The following is a 10,626-nucleotide window of genomic DNA, read 5'->3' on the forward strand; positions in this document are numbered from 1 at the left end:
ATTAAGCCCGATATACTTTCATCAAGATCATTGATAAATATTGAAACGAACACGAACAATGGACCCAGCACTGAACCTGGGGAACTCCACTAATAACATTAGTCCACGAAGAGCAGCGCCCATTGATAACCACTTTCTGTCTTCTTCCACTTAATCGTTTTTTTATCCATAGCAGTAACTTTTCCTCAATTCCACATTGCTCCAATATGTACAGCAGTCTTTTAGGTACAACAGTATAAAGTCTTCTTGAAATCGAAGAATATGACATCAAAATTATTTTTTGCATTCGGTTCTTTGGTCACTGCATCACAGTAACTTATCACATTACACAAGATCGTTCCTTCACAAATTCATGCTGTGATTGCAGTACAACTGCATGCCTTTCCAAATGATCCTGCATTATCTCTTTAACCAGAGATTTAATTTTTTTTTCCGTGGAACAGACGTTAATCTAAAAGTCTGTAATTGCTTATGACACCGTTCGATTCCCCCTTTATGAACTGGTGATATATGCGGTCATCTCCAATCAGATACGTCCTCTGAATCTAAGGCTGCCCTCATATTTAAGGCTAAGGACTTGTTTACCTCCTTTGCACTTAATATAATTGGACAGATTTCATCTGCTCCAGGTGCCTTTTTATGTTTATCCTCAACAATTTCTCCTCCACTTTCCTTTCAATTATCACAAAGTCATTTAGCTTCTAGTTAGAATTGGATAAACTTCTGGCATCCCTTCCCTAAGGAATTCCTCATTTATGAATGTAGACGCAAAATGCCTATTCACTTTGACCGAAATCTCAGCAGGATCATCAACAGTTAATCTATTGGCATCAAGTGTCTGGCCCAATGTGATTCAACCCCTTCCTTTTACCGTTAATATAAGCAAGAAGCCTTTGCTGCTTTTCTTTGCATTCTTTGCCACACTCTTACTCTTTGTTTTCTCTGGCGCTTATGTCACACCAAACTGACTAAGCATTGCACTCGTAATCCGAATCAACTGGATGCACTGCCTTAGATTTAATATTCGTCTTAACCATTATTTGCGTAATACCAATTTTTCTTCCTTTAAACAAGACTGAGATTCTTGCACTGCTTCTATTAGAATGAGCAGAAGCCTGAAACATAAGATGCATGATATTTCAGAGACTGCTGGGAGCCATTTCGGTACAAGTAAACACATGGGTTGTGTTAGGGTAGCTAAGAATAGAAACAGATGCAGGTATACTTGCGTGTATACCAATGCTAGCAGTTTAGTAAATAAATTTGATGAATTTGAGGTATTGCTCAAAACATCAAAGGCAGATATTGTTGGGATATCAGAGACGTGGTGTCACACAGATATAAGGAATGCAGAACTGCAATTTGGGGAGTACAACGTCTACAGAAAGGATAGACAGGATAGGAAGGGGGGAGGGGTTATGCTATTAGTTAAGAAACACATAAAAACCAAGGAAGTGAAGCCAGTCGACATCGCTGGACAGTGCAGTGTTGAGTCAGTTTGGTGTGACATAAGCATTGGGGGATCAAAATTGAGAGTTGGAGTGTGCTATAGGCCTAATGACTCTGATGAGTATAATAAGGAACTGTACAGGGAAATAGAGTGGGCCAGTAAATCAGAGAGTCTTATAATGGGGGATTTTAATTTCCCAGATATTGACTGGAATTTGTGGGTTGGTCACTCGCACACTAGCAGGACTTTTGTGGATTTATTGGATGATTGTTTTCTACATCAGCATGTTCGGGAAGCAACTAGAGGGAGGAATACTCTTGATTTGATTATCAGCAGTGATTCTTCATGCATTAAGAATCTGCAGATAAATGAACCACTAGGTGGCAGTGATCACAGTGTGCTGAAGTGGGATCTACTCAAAGAGGTAACTACCATTAGGGGTAAAGGGAAGGGTTATGCTTCCGTAAACGCGACTACGATGGACTGAGACAGTATTTAAATTCTATACAGTGGGACCAACTGATGATGTTACCAACAGCAAATTCAAAATGGGAATCATTCAAAGAAATAATTTTGAAGGCTACTAGGCTTTTCATACCAACTAAGAAATATTGTTCAAGGTTTAGGCCAAAATGGATGTCAGATGAACTAATGAGACATATGGCAGAGAAGAAAAATGCATGGGATACATACAAATTAACACATGACACAGAAGCCTATGATACATACAAGTTCATATGCAACCAAGTTACAAAGGAGGTTAGGCAGGCGAAGGCAGATTACGAGAAATCCTTGGCAAGGGATGCAAAGAAAAACAGCAAAGAGTTCTTTACTTATGTTAACTCTAGAAGGAAGGGGATGAATCAGATTGGTCCACTTGATATTGATCGGTCAACTGTTGATGATCCTGCTCAGGTAGCTAACAAACTAAATGAATATTTTGCATCGACATTCACACATGAGGAGTTATTCAGCAAGGGGAATGCCAGAAGTGTATTCAACTCTAGCAGTAAGCTACAGAATCTTGAAATAACTGGGAGTAAAGTGGAGGAGAAACTGGTGAAGATAAACACAAGAAAGGCATCCGGGGTGGATGGGATCTATCCAGTTATATTAAAGGAGGCAGCAAAGGAAGTAAGCAAACCTTTAGCCATAATTATGAGAGCTTCCTTGGACTCAGGGGAGGTACCCATAGACTGGAAATGTGCAAATGTGACCCCAATTCACAAAGGAGGATCAAAGGCTGACACAAGTAATTATAGACCTGTGAGCTTAACTTCTGTTCCAGGAAAATTAATGGAGGCACTGGTTAAAGAAGCACTGCAGGATCATTTAGACAAGACTTCAGTTATAGCTCAGACACAGCATGGTTTTGTTAAGGGGAAGTCTTGCTTGTCTAACTTGATTGGATACTAGGATGCAGTCACAAAAGAACTGAATGCAGGGAATAACTTTGATATTATATACTTGGATCTTAGAAAGGCTTTGATACTGTTGCACATGGAAGACTGCTACACAAATTGGAGCAGTGTGACATTGGAGGCAAATTGCTGCTATGGATAAAGGGGTGGTTGAGGGGGAGAAGACAGAGAGTGGTAATCAATGGACACTGCTCATCGTGGACTAATGTTATTAGTGGAGTCCCTCAGGGCTCAGTGTTGGGTCCATTATTGTTTTCTGTATTTATAAATGATATTGATGATGGTATATCATGCTTAATGTCCAAGTTTGCAGACGATACAAAGATTGGCAGGGTTGTCAAGGACACTACTGACACTATGCTGCTGCAACAGGATCTGGAAAGGTTGAGCAGATGGGCTGAGAGGTGGCAAATGAAGTTTAACATTGACAAATGTAAAGTACTACATATGGGAAACAGCAACCCCAGAGCAACGTATCAACTCTGTGGTACTACACTGACAGTGGTAGAGAATGAAAGGGACTTGGGGGTGGTTGTGCAGGCAGATATGAAGTTCTCTGAGCAGTGCAGACGGGCTGCAAGAGTAGCTCATGGAGAGTATTGTCAATGATATACAGGAATTTTTCCAGCAGGGATAAGGAGGTGATTATTCCATTGTATAAGGCAATGGTCAGGCCACACCTAGAGTACTGTATACAGGTCTGGAGGCCTCATTTCAAGAAGGATGTAGAGCTGCTGGAACGAGTACAGAGAAGGGCAACAAGATTAGTGAATGGAACAAAGGGGTGCTCTTACAAAGAAAGGCTTAAGTTTTGCAAATTACAGTGTCTGGAGACTAGGCACCAGCGAGGTGATCTGATAGAGGTGTATAAACCTATTAAGCATTAATAAGAAATCATCCATTACGGAAGTACAAGTGAAAAATCTCTGAAGCCTGTAAAAAATGGGTGTATTTGTGAAAAAAGCTTCCCAAAACAGTTTAGACAAGATTACTTCTGGTTCAGTTTTAATTGAGAGTCTCCACAACAACTTTAACCTACATTATTAATGTACGATGTTCACAAACGAATATCTAAACAAGACATCGCTAAGGATTTCTATTACAAGACTTTTAACCTTCTTGGTTTCTCTTTTGAACAATTTACCGATCAAGTTAGTGTTAGGTTTTCAATAGTTGCCGAACTCAAGGACACCCTTCTGTCCAGCTTGGTCCATGGTACCTGAAGACATCTTTCATGTTCTCAGGGAGTCAACGTTGCTAGATACATGCGGTTATCAAGGCAACAGGTAGACCAACGCGCTGTCAGGTGGGTGGTCATGATGTTTTGACTCATGAGTGTAAAATAGGATTTATAGAATAACTTTGAAATTAAACCGAATTCAGAATAAGAACAAAGCAAACAATGAGGGCACATTTTCAGGAAATAATATAGGCGCACAGATGAAACTACGAAAATTTCCCAACGAATACAGGCCAGGTAAATGCAAATCCAGGCGCGTTCGATCTGCAAATATCTACAAACTCATTCACCCTGTAATTTTTAATTCTGTGCTGTGCGTTGCTCAAATTTTTGTGTCCCTCGTGGGTTGGTAGAATCGCTGTCCTTCCAACACTGGGTTGAAAAGACCTGAGTTCGAGTCCTGTCGCCGACGAGAGGAATTTTTATGGGCCTTTTTCACAACGCAGCAAAGTTAGTCGATCTCAGAGGACAGTAACGTGGTTTTTCCTACCAAAAACTCAGGTTTTTTTTGTCCAGTAAGCGGAAAATCGACCACAGAACACAAGCAATTAACAGACAGTATATACGGAGAAACATGGCCTTAATTGCCGATGTTCATACTCCTAAAACCCTATTAGAACAACAACAACAAAATTTTGCATCTTTTGATCTTCTACCATTCGAACAATTAAACCAAATGAACTTTGGCTGCTCTGTTGGCTCACCTGGAACCAACATTTAACAAGGTTCTGTCATACGATTGCCTTAAAACTATGTGATATTTGAATATAAGTCTGATCACTGAAGACTTGTAGCTACTTTCCAAATGGTAGCCGGCATCAAAACGTCTCCAAATTTCTGGGAGTAGGGAAACTGGAGGGTTCCTGTCCCAACTCATCCGCCAGTATCATTGCTGCGCACAGTTGGCTGACAGGATCGTGTCTTCTCAGATGCTCCAAAAATTACAGAACCTTGATGTTGATTATCATCGCTTTATCCAGGATAAAAACTACAGAAAGAAAAGCCTTCTGATGATATTATGAATACCACGCAAATCTTTTCTGCAAACTTGGATTTACTTTTTTTTTCTTAATATTTTTTTAACTTCCATTTACTAATGTGTCCTAACATCCGGTATCCCGAATCTTAATTTGGGGTCCAGAAATCTATTTCACTTTAGTTATTTGTGCAAGTGTAACCCTGGCCTGTGGCCATGAAGGGTTTAGTTGGGTCACAACTACTGCGTCATTATAGCAATACGGATCTTCAGTAACTCGGCTAACTTAAAATAATCAATCCACAATAAAAAAACAACGTTATCGGCACTCACCGTAGATGCTCGCAGTGGTATTAACAGTAAGATCGGACCAGAAAAACTGAATATTGTTCTTAATAATACAAAACTGCAACTCGTAACCGTAATGGCCTCCAGCTATTGAGATACGCCCATCGGAAGAGGAAATGACATTGTACATGTGATGGCAATTCATTATAATGTCGAGTATTATGGGCAATGTAAGTGAAACCGTTGCAAAATATTAAGCACCAACATTGGGAATGGTTAATATCTGACGGAAGCAACGAATAAGAAATGGATGGCACGTTTGAAGATGAATCATCCACCCACGTAATTGTGTTATTCGTAACAGCGTTTCATTGGCTAAGTAATGCAATATAGAGCGCAGATTCAAAAAGCACCAAAAAGCCCGAAACCAAATTCGAAGCGAAGATCCTTCCCGAGTATCGATGGCAGAAATCAAGTTGGTTGTATTTGGGACCCTTCTGGCTCTGTTCGTTGCCGTTGGCTGTAAAAAGCGCTTTCCATTCCCATGTGAGAATTTCAACTTTATTCCTAGATAGACACATCGGTTGATGCAAATTGCAATTCAGTGTTTGTAATGTTTATTTTAAAGAAGTATGCTAATATTCATCTCTGTCTCTCTCTTTCTCTCTTGATTTTAGGTTCCGTTATATTAGATCTCAATGGTGAAGTTGCCTGTATTATCATTGATGGATGCGAGTCGAATACCAATTGCATACTTACAGGGAAAAATATCACTTACTGTATTAAATCAAGTAAGTGCAGAGAAGAAACATTGTTTATGAGTTCAGTTCTGCAAATTATTTAATTACTAAACAAATTATTAAATATGTTCTGCAAATTATATAATTACTTTAAATAAATTCGCAGTTATCAGATACCCCTTCTTATTTCAATTATCACTTTTTACAAAACGTCTGCATTAATTCCAGGGAAGTCCTATACGAATCCAAGGATTCCTATCACCACATACTTTATATTCGCTAGGGTTTATCATTTACCAGTATTTTATCATTCCCGGCATTTTGGGATGAAATAAAACAATCTCCGAGATCCGGGATTCTATTCTCATCTGGAAGCGACCCAAATATTTGCACCATACCCAAATTCCAGAATTTGACGTTAGAATGCGCATGGATATTTAAATGTTTAAAGATTTAAGTAGCTACGATTTCTTAGAGATGTACACTGAGTGGACAAAAATCATTGGATACCTACCTTGTAACGGAGTGGCATTGAGTCCATAGTTCACGAAAGCGTTCCGTAGGTATTGCTATCGATGTTTGCTGCACCGTTGTCTATAATTAATTTTGTCTGGGGAAGGATCCAAAACTGAAACGGACCTTTCCAGAGCATCCCAAAGTTGCTCCAGAGGGTTCACGTTCGGTGAACGGGAAGGCCATTCCATGGTGGTAAAATCTGCGGAATGCTCTTCGAACCATGTTCTAGTCACCACGGCTCTGAGGGGAAGCCATTGTCCTGCTTTAAGAGTCCATTGTCCTGTGGGTACATGATGACCATGAAGGGATTCAGTTGGAATGGACATGTAACCTGGACCGTTTCGAGATGCGTTTAGACGTTCAATAAGTGTGCCAGTTGAACACGTCCCAAACCATTACCGACCGTTCACCTGCCTGAACAGTTCCTTGTTGACATGATGGGTGCATAGGGTTCGACAATCTGTTCTTAGTACTTCTGCTCGGTTACAGTACCACTATCAGCATGGAGAGGGGGTGCGGCTGTTTATCATTACTTCACCTTACAGAACATCGCCTCCACCATAACTGTCCCTTTCTGTGATGTTGGAGGGATGATACGGCATTCCTCTTGTCTCCAGATGAAATAACGTCTAAAATAAATCTGTTTGTAGGCCAAAACTGGACTCATCACAGAACAGAACTGTAATCCATTTGTCAGGGCTCTGAGTCACATGTTCATGGCACCAGTTTCGATGAGCTCTGAGTTGCTTTAAGGTTAATGGGATACAAACCACTGGCTTCCTTGAGAGGAGTCCCCGTTAATTGAACTTTCTTAACAAAGTCCCGTTGAAAATCTTTTCACTTGTGGCCGCAGAAACCTCAAGAAACTGGAATTTTTCATCCACCAAAACAGGAAATCGACCACAGAACACACCCAAAAACGGAACAGGGGAAAATCAAAAGAACACGTGATTGTGTGTAACTGTATGTTGCTTCCTTTTACAACAACCGTAGCCGAGAGGTCACGCTCCAGAGTGCATAAGCGCGAGTGCTTCGAGAGACTGCTAAATACGGTGCTGTTTCTTGTAATCTCTCTATCTGTTGAGTGTATGAAAAGAAATTGTATTTATTTCACTGTAATATATCCTCAAGAATAATCTAATAAATTTCATTTTTTTCTTCCTTAGACGCCGTTCGAGATTCTATAAGAAACGGGTACAGTATCTTGCCGTTAGTTCTGATAAATTCAGCAATACGGAATCCCCAAGCCAGGAAATGTAGCGATAATGACTGCGACTGTAATCTTTTACTGACAGTTGACGTGCCCAGAGAGTGCCGGGTTAGTATCAACTGAAAAAGTCACTGATCCCGAGCATCTTATTTACTTCGAATATTAAAAGCAAAACAGAGCAGTTATTCTTTATAAATGTTCCTTTTTCAACGTTCCATTTGCGATTTTTTTTTTTTGGTTTTTGCAGGGTAGGGCCTTGGTGATCCTCAGCACTTTAGTGGTAGTTGATTCTTTTCTAGACGGATTATTTTTTTCGGTCCTATTTACCCCTGGTTGCAAGTACGTAATATGATATTTGTTTATGTCTTAACACTAAGAAGTTATATTTTTCCAACTTACACTCCTTAATTTACTCACTAGCCAAAACATCAGGAGCACCCCACAGCACTACAAAGGCGGGACCAGTATGTCAGCAATCACTGACCTTGTTGGCTGTTCGGGATTCGCCGGAGTAAATGTGCAACCAGAATGGTTCGAAGAGGGGCACATCACCACCTAAAGTGTCTGGACGTGGAGACCATCACTGGATGACAGCAGAGGTGAAGGGTGCCAATTGGTGTGCGGGACACTTCCAGATATTGACTGGAAGTTTTTAATATTTCGATGAGGTCACAAAGGAATTGGATTTGAAAAATAATTTTGATATCATATACTTGGATTTGATTTCAGAAACGCTTTTGACGCTGTTGCGCATGGAACATGGAAGATTGCTGTACAAATTGGAGCAGTATGGTATTAAGAGCAAGTTGCTACGATGGATAAAAGGGTCGTTGAATGGGAGAAGACAGAAAGTGGTAAGGAATGGACGCTGCTCTTCGTGGACTAACGTTAGTGGAGTTCCCCAGAGTTCGGTGGTGGGCCCATTGTTGTTTTGTGTATTCATCAATGATATTGATGAAGGCATATCAGGATTAATGTTCAAGTTTGCAGATGATACAAAGGTTGGTGGGTTTTTAACGACAGAATTGACAGTACACTACTGCAACGGTATCTATTAAAGTTGAGTAGATGGGCTGACAGCTGGCAACTGAATTTTAATATTAACAAATGCAAAGTACTACATATGGGTAGAAGTAATCCCAGAAAAGTGTACCAACTGTGCTTTATTACAGTCAGGGTAGTGGAAAATGAAGAAGACCCGGGGTTAATTGTGCAATCAGTTTTCTGAGCAGTACGGAATAGTTGCCAGGGTAGCTCATGGTGTCTTGTCAATGATATACAGGAATTTTTCTAGCAGGGATAATGACGAGATTATTCCTTTGTATAATAATGTTCTTAAGGTGTGACCTAACAAATGATGGTTAGGTCACACCTTAAGTACTGGAGGCCTCATTTTAGGAAGGATGCAGAGTTGCTAGAACGAGTACAGAGAAGGGCAATGAGATTGTTGAACGAACAAAGGGGATTAAGTCTTGCAAATTGCAGCATCGGGAAGCAAGGTTCCTGAGAAGTGATCTGATTGAGGAGTATAAGGCCTTGAATGGTTTAAGCAGGCTCAATGCTGACGGGATACTTCCGCTTGCTCAGACTAAGAACTTGAGGGGGCATAGGTTCAAATTAAAGAAACCCAGTTGTAGAATAGATGTGCAGAAATTTGCCTTTAGCCAGCGGGTGGTTGATTGCTGGAACAAACTGCCATCTGTCGTTGTGGTAGTTGATAGCTCAAATAAATTCAAGGAAGAACTGGACACACTTTTGGAGTGAATGGATGGCTGAAATGGGAATTCGTTATTTTGATGAGATCAAGAGAGTTTATCCAATAGCGGAATGATTTAGCCGTAGGTAGCCCATGCGGCAACAAGAACGTCCAGTGGGAATTTCAACATTTAATAATTAATTCTCAAAACGAGCTTTTCTCTGCATAATGTCTTTATTGAAAGTTCTTTTTTCACCTATTGGAGAAATCATTTTGCTCTTTGTAGTCTTTACTAGTGTTAAAGAAAAGCTGAAGTAACAAAAGTTGTCTGACTCGATAAAAACTTTGTATAACAGCAATTCATGTAGAACAGTATGAAAAGCTTTCATGAAATACAACTATTTGATATCAAATTTATTTTTGCATCCAGTTACTTTGTTACTGGACATTGGATTTGTTGATGGACAAGATTGTCCATCAACAAATCCATGCTGTGACTGCAGTATAATCGCATTCTTGTCCAGATGGTCCTGCATTACATCTTTAACCAGTGACTATTTGCCCTGGAACAGAAGCTAAGGTAACAGATCTGTAATTCCTCGTGTCACCGTTTGTGAACTGGAATACATTCGCACATCTCCAGTCCATTGGGACCTTTCATCTCCATCTGCATAGGAACCTTTTGAGTAGCGTCCAAAATAGTCGCTGAACGAAATCATGGCTCTTGATGTTTTGGGCTCTTTTTTAATGGACTCTTTTAATGTTTTGGATTCCTTTTTATTAGTATTTATTGAATAATAAAACTTTGATAATATTTCAGAGGCAATATTGATTTGTGATGAAATATTAGACCATCGCTTTATACAGCAATGATTTAAAAATATCTTTATTGCATGCAGTGAATGCCTGATTCACTATGGGTATTATTGCATCAGAACCTGGATGCCTGATGCAATAATACCCATATTTTTATGTTAAACCCCTAGCGACAATGCTAGGGGTTTAACATAAAAATAATCAATGCAGATGAATTACATAAAACATATATTAAAACATAAAAAGTTTAATTACATATAAAAATTACACGGG

The sequence above is a fragment of the Mastigoproctus giganteus genome, chromosome 4 (genome assembly GCF_048544385.1).
Source record: "Mastigoproctus giganteus isolate SK-2022 chromosome 4, ASM4854438v1, whole genome shotgun sequence".
Taxonomy (NCBI): domain Eukaryota; kingdom Metazoa; phylum Arthropoda; class Arachnida; order Uropygi; family Thelyphonidae; genus Mastigoproctus; species Mastigoproctus giganteus.